The 12836-nt window shown below is 38.1% G+C and overlaps 1 pseudogene; it reads right to left on the bottom strand.

Annotated features, from left to right (window-relative positions):
- Positions 1-10142: 10142 nt before the first annotated feature.
- Positions 10143-11041, bottom strand: LOC102127870 (large ribosomal subunit protein uL18m pseudogene; annotated as a pseudogene).
- Between the last annotated feature and the right edge of the window lie 1795 nt (positions 11042-12836).

Here is a 12836-nt window from a genome sequence, read left to right on the forward strand (position 1 = left end):
GATGGTTAATTTTATGTGTCAACTTGATTGGGCCATGGTGCCCAAATATCTGTCTAAACATTCTTTTAGTTGTTTTTGATTGAGATACACATTTACCTCGTGGACTTTGAGTAGAGATTGCCCTATAACATGGGTGGGCCTCATCCAATCACTTGAAGTCCTCAACAGAACCAAGAGTGACCTCCCTTGAGCAAGAGGGAATTCTGTAGCAGACTTCCTTTGGACTGGAACTGCAGCACTGGCTCTCCCAGGGTCTCTAGTCTGCCAGCACACCCTGTAGATTTTGACTTTGCCAACCTCTGTTATTGCATAAGTCAGTTTTGAAAAATAAATATCTGTCCATATATAGACTTATCTATGGGACACCTTATCTGTGTGAGAGGTCTTGGCATTCTATGGGAATATGTTTTCATATATATTTTTTAACATTCTATTGGTTCTATTTCTCTGGAGAACTCTGACTAATACAGATATACTAATAGCACCTTCCACAATGTCCCAAGAAATACTTTACCTAGTACTTGGCCTACAGTAAGGCTCAATAAATTCTAGCTTTTAATAATATTTGAGAAAGTTTGTGACTAATTTATATAAAATATTGGGAAGATAAAATAGATCTTGTAGAAAAGTGGGAATAAAATCAGTCTTATCTTAAAAGACTGCCTTTGATAAAACTTAGTTTTCTTTTAAAGTTTTTGTAGTTTTCTGAATGACATACCATTCTTTACTTTGTTTTGGCAGCATGTGACTGACTCCATTTGAATACGTATGTACAATGCCTTATTTTAGCAATGGGTCAGCAAAATAATTAAAAGAGATAAGCTTTCTTACTTCATAACAGATGATCTTAAATTCTAAAGGTCTTGAGTTTAAAGTAACTAAACACAGGCTGACTTTTCTTTTTCCTCTTTTTGGGAAAGGGAGTATTTCATAGTTTTTCATGTTTAGTTTCAGAGTCATCATTGATCATTGATGATACGCATGTGTGTGAACTGAACCAGTGACTATGTATTCTGACTACATTTAATGAATTTGACCAAAGGGGAACAATTGTAACTTCTTTAAGCATACACTTTCCCCCAATATTTTCAGCTTATCTTCTGAATTTAGCTTTGTAAAACTCCTTCTAACATCTCCAACTTCCTGAATCTGATATTGTATATCCTCTGAAACCAGAGCAAGGTGGTTGGTCTCTGTCCTATTGAAAAGGAGACTGGACACCTGAATGCTCCATGGCACTGTCAGGACAAAACCACCTTTTTGTCTGTTTCACTTGTTACCTGGGCCAATGTCATATTCTCAGGCTTGTGGTTGATCTAGAAGTATGTTTGGAGGTTGGGAGGTGAAAAGGAGACTTTCCCTGCACCACCAACCCATTTTTTGGACTACTCTTCTTCCTATAATTGTCTAGGGGTTGAACCATGTTTCTACTTTTCCATGCCTTGTAGCTCTTGTAATTTGAACTTGATTAGTCCTTGGAGTGGTCTTTTTCTTTTTCCTGTCTCACTTGTCCCTAGAAATCCTAAAGACATTTATTTCAAAGAAAACTCTACTAGTTAAAATAAAACACCTTAGCACATCAAGATATTATTACTCCCAGATAATATATTCTAGCTCACATTGATCTCTCTTTTGTCCAGCCTTAGGATTGATTAATTTTCTTGAAAGTCAGCCTTTGTCCCTGGAGAAAATGATTTCTAGATTTCTAAATTTCTTTAAGCCTTTTTTTGAATGTCAAAGCAAATTTAGAGATCTGGAAACAGATTTTTTTTTTTTTTTTTTTTTAAGTAAAATGACCGTATAATTTAGCATCTGAATTGGGACACTTTTGAGAGCAAAATGGCACACTAAATGTAATCTGTACCAGATTAAACCAGGAATTACATTGAATTAGATACATTGTAAGAAGAATTCTTGTCAAATATTGCAGAAATTGTAATGCCAGATTGATCCAACCCAATGAAATGTATGAAGAAAAGGAAGAGGCAGAAGTCAGAGAGATGTTGGACTCCAGTGTCCTCTCCAACCCTCACACACTAGTGGCTCTTCCCCTTCTACACAATACACACGCTTGGTGGCTCTTTGTGAAATGGTGCTATACAAACATTCACATGGGTTTGAAGAGACTCAATACATTTGGTGCTAGTAGCTTTCTTACTGATTCAGAATCTGGAAAGGTAATAGGCTTCTAAGAAGATCCTTGCATTGGGCTTTGTGTCATTTCCATCATTGGTGATTAGAGGTGGCTGGGTAAAGATGTCACAACACTGGTGCTTGCAGGTGACTGGGAAGAAGGGTCCACAAATTCCTTCAGGCTCTGATCTGTGGCCAGTGAAGTGCCAAGATCAATGTACCCAGGGGGAATTAGAGTTGGGAAAAAAACCCAGCATGGTATACGGGAACTTAGTGATTAGAAATAAAGGGCCAGGGTCGCAGACTTTAGTGTCAGGCACATGGAAATTCTCTGAAAGCCCAGATGAGCAGTTGCATGTCAGTAAACATCAGTCATGGACCAAACCTATCCCAGAACCCGGAAAATACCAGAGAGAAAGCATTTCTCCGACATCCCTTCTTCCATCACCAACACATTTCTTAAGCTCTTACATGCATCCAGATGCCATTTTGGGGATCAGAAGAAGAAGGAAAAAGTCTGAAAACAAGCATTTACCCAAATGAGATTGAGTTCCCTACAAAACTTTTAAAACTGAATCTATACACTATTACCTTCCACTTTCTCACCTGCCTTTCAAAGGGTTAGCACTCGTGAGAAAGGTAAAATCAGTTATGGAAAGTAAAATGAAAAAAAAAAGGAGAATTCTTCTCACACAGATCTAGGTAACAATATGCTTGTGAGTGTGCAACATGAGTAACACCAGCTATAGGCAAGCTGCTTCGACTCTCCAAACCTTAGTTTTTCTTCTAAAAAAAACCTGGGGTCACATTAAATAAATTAAGATTTTTTCAAAAAATAAATGCCATAGTTTTTCTTGGTACATTGCACAATTTCCAAAATCAACTGAGAAGTCAAAGGTTCTTACCTTATTTTCTTTCATGTGATGAAAGGGGAGCACAGAGAGATACATACCCTCACTGACACTGAAACATAAAACATTTTCATTTACTCCGTTATTTATCAATTATTAATTAAGCAGAACCTAGCTGCCAGATCCTGTCCTAGTAGAAAGGGACCTAACAGTATACAAAACAAAAAGCAAATAAATGCATATTAAAAAATGCACCGGAAGAGAATAAAGCAAGGCAGCGGAAAATAAATTGATGGTGACCATTGTGTGTGTGCATGAATAACTGTGTGCAGATGTGTGCCTGTATGCACATGAGTGCAAGACAATGTGTAAATACTGAAATGGTAATATTCAAACTATTTACTAATGAAAACAGCACAGATGGTGAATAATCAGAATGAATACCTGATCTGTAAGAAGAGGCTCCAAAGGGGAGGCTACATTTGTCTCTGATGGCAGCAGAGACATGGTGGGTGTGATATAATTCACATAAGAAACAAGATGATCTAAAAAGAGTCTGAAAGGGAAATCATATGACCTTCCTCATTGGAAGAAGTGTAGGAAATATTTAGGTTAGTGCCATATTTTAAACAGTCATCTGTACCTTTGATAAAAAGGCATAAAGAGTGTTGGATTTGTTTTAAAATTAGAAGGTTAATTTTTAAGTAATACTTCCACGTTGAGGTTCATGGTCTCTGTGACTCAAAATGTCATTTTACACTAGCATGAAACTAACTCTGATTTTTAACTGCTTTAAAAAAATGCATCCTGTTTTCTTCGGTCCTGCAAGTATTTTTCTTGAAGATTTTGTGTGGCAGGGACAATGCTCTGTGTTTACCAAATTCCATTTCACTTTCCTCCTTTCGGGCGCATGGCAGTTTCCCAAGCTCCCTTGCACATTGTGGCCACTTGCCAGGGTAAATCACACCTAGGCCTGTTCCTTAAAAACAACTCATGCAACAATTCTTCTCGTCTCTCTTCTTCTGAAGTGGGGACTTTGGAAATCATACGTTACTGAGGTACCTATGAGATGAAGGAGGGGTGCCCAATTTGCACTGAACTTGATGTGAGCAAGAAATAAATCCTTACTGGATTAAATTACTAAAATTTCAGATTTCTTGTATTTTTCTTTTTACCAAAGTTTAGGCTAGCATATCATGACTAATTCAACTTTCAACAAACATTGTATGCTAAATCTGTATAGAAGTCTATACAAAAAGGATGTATTAAGAATTTAAAAATTTTTGTGTAAATACATTTCACAACATAAGTCAATATTTTCTATAGTACTCTTATGTCATCCCAAAATTATATATTTTCATCCCAAATATATATATATATGTCATCCCAAAATTATATATTATATATCTTTTGTCAGGTAAATGTTAATGAATTAATGCCAGGAAGAACAAAAATTGTTTTTGAAACACCAAAATGCAGATTGGAGAAGTTTAAATATGTTTAAGAACATTGAATAAGGCAACATTAGCTGTGATTATAGTTAATTATATGGTAACAATTTGGGGTTAACAAATTTAAGAAAATAAATCTTTGACAGTGGGAGCAGTGTTTCTTTAAAAATATTTAACTAGCAGATGAAAAGAATAATATTGTCATTTTAGATAGATAAACTCAAAGTGCTAATAGACTAAGGAATCGGAGGAATACTTCTAAACCTAATACAACTAAATTAATGTATCTTCAGTAGAAGTCATGATAACTAATTGATGGCATTTGTAATTTTCTTCTTTATAGAAATCATCTGCAGAACTGGTAAACTTAAAAAAAAAAAAACCCTGAAGTATAAGCAATCAGGCAGCCATTAAGTTTAGTACACAGGTCACTCTGATATTACATGAAAAACAAGAAGCTACAAATCATCAGGGTGCAGTTAAAGACCATTGCCGTTATCACAGTCAACTTTAGATACATTTAATATACATTAAGATCCTTGGGTAGTTTGCAAGATTGAAAGGACTACGGACAAGTTTTCCTAAAGAAAATTGGATGCTAGCCTGTCAAATTCATTCCTGGCAATTTGTAGGAATTGTACACTACATGTGGTGCATGACATCAATTTTCAATGGACAAGATCAACTTTGAGTTGCATCATGATTATGCTATTGCCATTAACACGCAACCAGCTTTGATTTCTGGCAGCTGTTAGAACAATGTGTACTGTACCATGATTAAGTAAAGATCGCACAATTTAATTTTAGGGCCTATTTTCCCACCACAGTAACATTTATGGTTTTTTGAAGTAAAAACAAATTAAAGACTGACACAATTATAGACAAAATATTCAAGGATCAGTATAATACATTCGAATTTGAGTATTGTATTCTCTTCACAACTAAACTTTGCTGATGGAACACTAATACTACAACAGTATGAGTCAGGAATTTCTAAAATTTAGCCCCTTTTGGCTCTTTGCCCTTCCTATTCTTAGTTACTAAGGTATATATTTTTCATTGGTTTTTTTTGTTTTTTTTGCTTTTTTTTGAGATGGAGTCTTGCTCTGTTGCCAGGCTGGAGTGCTATGGTGCAATCTCGGCTCACTGCAAACTCCACCTCCTGGGTTCAAGTGATTCTCCTGCCTCAGCCTCCTGAGCAGCTGGGATTACAGGCATGTGCCACCTTGCCTGGCCAATTTTTTTTTTGTATTTTTAATAGAGACGTGGTTTCACTATGTTGCCCAGGCTGGTCTTGTACTCCTGACCTCGTGATCCTCTCGTCTCAGCCTCCCAAAGTGCTGGGATTACAGGCATGAGCCATTATTGTTTTATATTGCCTAAAGAACTAAAGAAAAAGCAAGTCTGACCAATTACAGCCAAATCTTAAGACATTTGCCATAAAACTTCCCTTATGCAAAAGAAAACATAAAATCCTTAAATTTTTAGAACTTTCAGATCACTAAATTTTTGCTAGGGTATCCCTATCAGTAATCTTTAATGACGTGTCTCATTTTTTCCAGGTTGACAGGTTGAGAGAGTCAATAGTGTACTTGGTGATGGCTGTTGCCAGCATAACTTGTATAATTGTATTAAGAAAAAATGTACAGGTGCTGGAGAACAAATGGAGGTCTCTGACAAACCAGCCAGGGGAGCAAAATTATAAGCTCTTGCTTTTGTTCAATTTGTACCACTTTTCTAGATATCCATCAGAACTTCCTCAAGGTCCTCTCAGAATTAGTATCACCTTTCTTTAAATGAGCCAGTGAATGTGCCAGTGTTATGCATAGAGATTGGCAAATAGTAGACACTTTACAAATGTTTGTATCTGACACAATTGCATTGTGTACACTTTTAATAAGCCTCTTAAGACATTCTGCTTGATGTTAGCATTGGTAGAAGATTTGTCTCTGCTAGGAAATTGTCAGCTTGTTCAGGATGGGACTTGATTTTGTTTTCACACAACTCCTCCATTCTAAGTTGTTATGTCTCATGTTCAGGCTGTCTTGCATGGGCTTATTTATGGCTTTTTCCTCCTCCACTAGATTATGAGTTCTAGGAGGACTAAACTGTGTCGTCTTTATTTTTATGTTCCTCACAGTACCTAAAACTGCTTGGTACATAATGAGTCTTTAAAAACTATGTGTTGAATTTGAGCGTTATCTCCTCTGGGTAATTTTATTTTCAAAACATTCACTTTTGAATAGGACTTGTTTTATCACAGCAACTTATTTTGCAGATTAAGGAAACTGTGAATTAAACTAGAAGACATGAAAAACTTTAAAGGGCTGCTTCAAACTTCATTAGAGATTTCACAGGAACAGTACCGTATAGTAGAATGCATACTTGTCACTTGATACCTAGTCATTTTCAGATTGTATTTTCTCTGAGAGGGTCACACACCTACCTCCTTGGGCTTTTTTTTTTTTTTTAAATGCATATTTATTGTGATAAGAACACTTAATGTGAGATCTACCATATTAACACATTTTAAAACATACAATACATATTGTTAACTATCAGTACAATGTTAGACAGCAGATTGCTGGAGTTTATTCATCTTGTTTATCTGAAACCTTATGCCTATTGATTAGTAATTCACCATTTCCTCCTTCCTTGGGGGCTTTTTAAAAAAGAGAAAAAGAAGTCTTAAAGACTATATATATTTAAAAACCACAGATTCTTTATATGCAAATTTTGGCAGTGATCAACTTAAATTTACATACAAGAGAAAAGAACCCCTGGAAGCTAAGCCAGGCATTTCAATCAGTCAAATGACTGAGCTTTTTGAATTCTCAAAGAGAACTGTTTATTCATTTAATTGATTGCATATAGCTGATATCTGAGGCAGAAAACTTATCAGAAAAAGGTGAAAGGAGAGTGAAGGAAGTTTTAAAAATTACATGTTTCCTATTCTTTGACCGTCATTCCTAAAAAGTACCAATGTTGAGTCCTAGAAAGATTTAAAAAATTTCCCACTTGTTACATAAAATAGGTTCACATGTATAAAGTATGCTTTTTAAAGACATTTGGAATATGTGCTTTCAACAGACTAGGTCTACAGCACTCACCTTCCAGAGTAGCTCAATCAAGGCTGTCTTAATTTCACTTCAGAATTGAGGATTGATTTGTTCGATTATTCTGTGAAGATAATAATTTGACATCATTGGAATGATCAAAATTAGCCCTTGAAGTTGGAAAGATTGGGACTGAAATGGGAGAGTTCCCTGACCCCCCTCACAGGATGTCAGGTGTGTCTCACTTGTTTGGCCGCTATGTGCTCAAACCTCTTACAGGAGGAGGAGCACTTAGATGGGCATGTGCAGGAGCAAGGGCAAGTGACTGTGGGCTCCAGCCCCACAGTAACCTCTAAGGGTGGGTGTCTGTGACTCTGGAAACCCCACTACATGTGTTACAGTGCTTTTTTCACTCTGCCTTCTGCAGATGGCTTAAGTGTTAACCAGCTCAGTGCCTTCTTGGTACCTAGGTCATTGTCCAGTGTCCAGGAAGAATCAGGTCACACATACAATTTAAAGGATAATAAATGCAGGGGATTTTATTGCCAGATGGAGGTGACTTTCAGTGGGAAGAACGGGGAGCTGGAAAGGGGATGGAGTGGAAAGATGATCTTCCCCTGGAGTTCGGTCATCCGGTGGCCCATCTCCTTTCTGACCATCCCCAGCCGAACTCCTCTTGATGTTCAGACATTCCTTCTCCTCTCTCCTGTGCCACACCACTGTTCTGCTCCTCTGCTCTTCTGCTCATAGAGCCTGGGGTTTGGGGTTTATATGGGTACAGGATATGGGAGTGTGGTGGGCCAAAAGGCAACATTTGGGTGCGAATAGAGGAATGCCTATTCCCATTTAGGGGTGTGGGTTTCCAGGCTTGAGGGTGGGGCCTTTGCTGGGGAACCACCCTCTTCTATTCAGTATTTCCCTGTCTCCTGTCTGTATCAAAACCTTGTTGTTCATTGTCTCTGTAATCCAAAAAATCAGCTAGTTTTCCAAAGGTCAGAAAAGGCCCAGCCTAGAACACCCTCAGCAACTGATTCATTTAATCTCATATTGGAGATTTTTGGTGTTTGAATGTAACCAAAATGCAAGTTAGTTGCTCACTGCATGTAAAGTCCAATTAACAAGATAGAGGTCTGATACAAAAAATGTGAATTTATTCTGAAGTTAACTTGGAGGAAGGGTACAAAGTCTCCTGCCTTTAAATGTGGCACTTCATCTTTGGAGCAGAAAGTGGATATTTTTATAAGGTAAAGGGAAATTGAGCCAGAGCAGGGGACCCCTCTACTAACTTGGTGCCTTATCTACAGAACAGTTGAGATGACACCTTCCATGGAAGAAATAATTTGTAAAAGTGGCCAAGTAGGCATGCTTTTGACATGCCCTCCTGGTGAATGAAAGCCCTGAGGCAAGAGTGGAAGTTTGAAGGTAACTCCCTGGAGGTGAGACTTCTGTGGTGGGTATGCTTTGGTCTGCAAAGTGACCGTTGACTCTCAAGGAGAGACCTATCTTGGAGCAAAGAGTTAGAAGTTGCATTGCAGGACATGTCTGGTGAGGGAGATGAGAAAGAATACATTTGCATTTTTAAAGGGCTAAGTAGGAAGTGGGAAACCAGAAAACGAGAATGGAAGAGAAAGCAAATAATAGTAATAATAATTAAACCACCTCTTAGAAAAGTGAGGGACACTCAGTTACATGAATAGGTTAAAATGTATGCAGTTTTCTCAAGAGCCATGAATAAAATTACAATTAGAAGCCAACAGTTAGCAGATATCTTCCCTGAAGAATTCATCTACGGAAAATCTAGTTTTGAGATCTTATGGATAAAGACTAACTCTGTCTTTGTAAAGGTACTTCGGTAATATCAAAGTTAGACCTCATTCTATTCTGCTGATTGATCTGTCAAACATAATTTCTCATCTAAATTGAGACACTTGAGAGTGAAGGGTGCTCTGTAAATAAACACACAAAAATCACAATCATATTCCAGTGCTGTCTCAAGGCATATATGACCATCACACCAATAGAAATTCTCATATTATACCTAGTTCTATTACCACCTGTGCAAACCCAAAGTGTCTGAGACAGGTATCCGTCAATTTACGAAGTTTATTTTGCCAACGTTAATGATGTGTCTGTGACACAGCCTCAGGGGATTCTGATGACATGTGCCCAAGGTGGTCGTGGCACAGCTTGGTTTTATACATTGTAGGGAGACGAGAGACATCAATCAACATGTGAAGATGTACTTTGGTTTGGTCCAAAAAGGCAGGACAACTTGAAGCTGGGTTGGAGGGGGTGCTTCCAGGTCATGCGTAGATAAGAAACAAAGGTTGTATTCTTTTGGGCTTTGATTAGCCTTTCACTAAATACACAATCTATATGTGAGAAAGGGGTAAAGTAATAGTCACTTATGTCTTAGTCTGGCTCAGTGAATCTGCATTTTTACATAAACAACAGGTCAGAGGAAGCAATGATACACATTTGTCTCAGGTGAGCAGAGGGATGACTTTGAGTTCTGCCCTTTGTCCCTCGCCTGTGAAGATAAGCTATCAATTTACATTACCAGGGTGAAGTTCAGCAGAACTGTTTTAGGGTAAAGATCTTGAAGCCCACAAGGAATTTCCTTATGGCTTAATTGTGAGGAGGTATGTAGCTTTTTTTTTTTTTTTTTTTAAGAGTTCATAACTCTTAAATTATTTTGTAATTTATAGACAACTTCTGACTTGCCCTTTGAAAGTTAATTATAATTGACGACTGCTTTTCTTAGATGCTTCTGAAGCCCAAGACAGGGGCACAATGTAGTTCTTGATTTAAAAAAACAGAAAGGGAAGGAGGATGACCTTAACTACAAATAATATTACACTGTAACATTATTGCTGTAAAACTTCCAAGCTGGCTGTTCTTCCAGATGCTCTCTTTTGATGGCTGTAGTGGCTGACAGTTTTATATTTACATGTTCAAAACAATTAACGCTTCCATTTATTCATTTATTCATAGATTCTCTGGGGTTCCCGTAGAACCAAACCACCTTCTGTCATGGCACTTTGTAGTGGTTTCATCGAGTCTAAGGCTGCCTCCCATGGGGTTGGTTGGTAGACCATGAAGTTGATTCCCGCCTCTAAGCATCTCTGTGCCAGTACTCGTCCTATACTCTCACAAGCCACCACATTTCTGGTACTATAAAGGTGCTTTTTAATAGCCCATTCACGAGTGGATGCCGAAACCACAACCTTCCCATTTTGATGCTCCACAAGTGCTTCTACATGACGCTGAGTCCTTATAACTCGCAACCTGTGCCAGAACTCACGGGAGGGCCACACCGTCCGCCAGCCCCGCTCTTTCCTGGCTACAGATAGAAGCTCCAGGTTCCGGGGGTTCCGATTGGTGAACTCTGGGGCGACAGCTTCATTTTCCACAGGGTGCACTTCAAGTTTCGCCGCCGGCTTGGAGCTGGTTGAGAGGGCTGCGAACCTGCACCCAGGGTTCCTGCAATCGGAGAACCCCCAGAACCGCGACCGAAGCGCCATCGCTGAGACGATCTCGGAAAAGCCTTGCCTCTTTTTCCTCAGGGACGACTCACTCGCTCGCCTGCCGCAGTCATATGAAGTCAGGGAAAAGCCTTTGAAAAACCAAAGGTTTTTTTCAAAGCCTTTTTTCAAAGGCTTTTCCCCAAACTCTCGGTATGTAGCTTTTTACATCTTCATAGCTATCTTATTTAGAATAAAATGGGAGGCAGGTTCGCTTGATGCGATTCCCAGTTTGACTTTCCCTTTGGCTTAGTGACTTTGGGGCCCTGAGATTTATTATCCTTTCACACCTGCATCCTTCTTTACTTCTTTTCTCTCTTCCTCCCCGCTGTCTTCTTCTTCCTTCTCCTCCTCCTCCTTCTTCTCTTTTACCTCTCTCTTACTATTTCTCTCCTTTTGCTTCTTTTCTTGTCTAGAGTCTAGACTAATACCATATTGGGAGGTTTTCAAAAAAGAAACTGTCTTTTTTTTATTTGAAGAAACGGTAGAATACTGTGTTTTACTTACTACACATACAACTATGTTATAGGAATAAGGGAAACTATACAATTATTTTAAGTATTTTCCTTTCATTTCCACTTCTATTGCATCCCTGAACTCCTTCTCCCTTTTGACTTGGGTTCACAGTCATTTTTTGTGCCTGTAAGACCCTCAATATGCTGAGTATAGCAGAAGAGAGACTGCAAGAATCTGAGAGATTCTGATCATCAACATAAGAAATGGCACAAAAGGACTTAGAGATTGGAAGAGTTTGGTCAGACAGGGATAAGGGATGTAAGAAGAAAGTCAGGAGTTCTGTTAAATTTTGCAAATAGAAAGGTTTAAGAGATGTGGGTAGTTACTTTTGAAAGTGAAACTTTGAGGGAGTTTGGAAAGTTTTACTCTCTGACATGCAAATTAATTCTAATACATCTTTAGGTGAAATGCAATACATGCCAGCAATATTCTCATTGTTTCGTGAAGCTGGACTTCTACATTTTTTTTTTTTTGAGTGTGAGAAGTAGCACTAGTTTTACTAGATATACCTACTAAGCACATATAAAATAACAGGCACTCAGTTTGGAGAAGTAATGTTGAATAAAGCATATGTAACAGATGATGCTTGTGGAATGAATGAACAATGAATCCATAAATCAATGACCATACTTGAAAAGTAAGAAAGTTTTTCTCCTCTGAACAGTCTGAGGGCAAGTGGCGTACATCAGCCCTTTATCCCTAAATATTTTAATATGCATTTTTGTCAGAGTGAAAATCATATAGTTTTAATTACTCTTTTAATCAATTTGATGGCTTTCTAGAGTGAATGTGGGGAGATTCAGAACTGGGTGGTTGCTATTGTTCTCCTGAGAGTTGTTTATTAATAAAGTGTTTTCTCATACAGATATAACCAGAACACCACACTGGGCATACGCTTATGTGCCCCTTCCTTACCTCTCAGGAAATCACAATTTGTAAGAGATCAAGCTCTCACGTTCATCATATTCTTTCTAATGTGCTAGTGGTATGAGCAGACCATGAAAATCGTTCACAAAATTATTTTCCTCATGTAACATTAATAGTAATAGTGGTTCCCTTCAAATCTTAACTCCTTCTAGCAGAAATGTACTCTCATTAAGCTATTCTCCACTAGTTAATTATCTCCTGTATCCAGTTCATCACGACTGCCACTCACTCCCATTAGCACCCCCTATTGTGTTCTCATGGGCCTGGGAATTCTGTTCTCTATTCCCCTCTCTTATACATGGGTCACTAGGGTATTGCCTGAGCATTGTTCTCCCTACTTTCTCATGTATTAACTTTAGTCACATTTTTATAGTTTCT

This window comes from Macaca fascicularis, chromosome 11, assembly GCF_037993035.2.
Source record: "Macaca fascicularis isolate 582-1 chromosome 11, T2T-MFA8v1.1".
Lineage (NCBI taxonomy): Eukaryota > Metazoa > Chordata > Mammalia > Primates > Cercopithecidae > Macaca > Macaca fascicularis.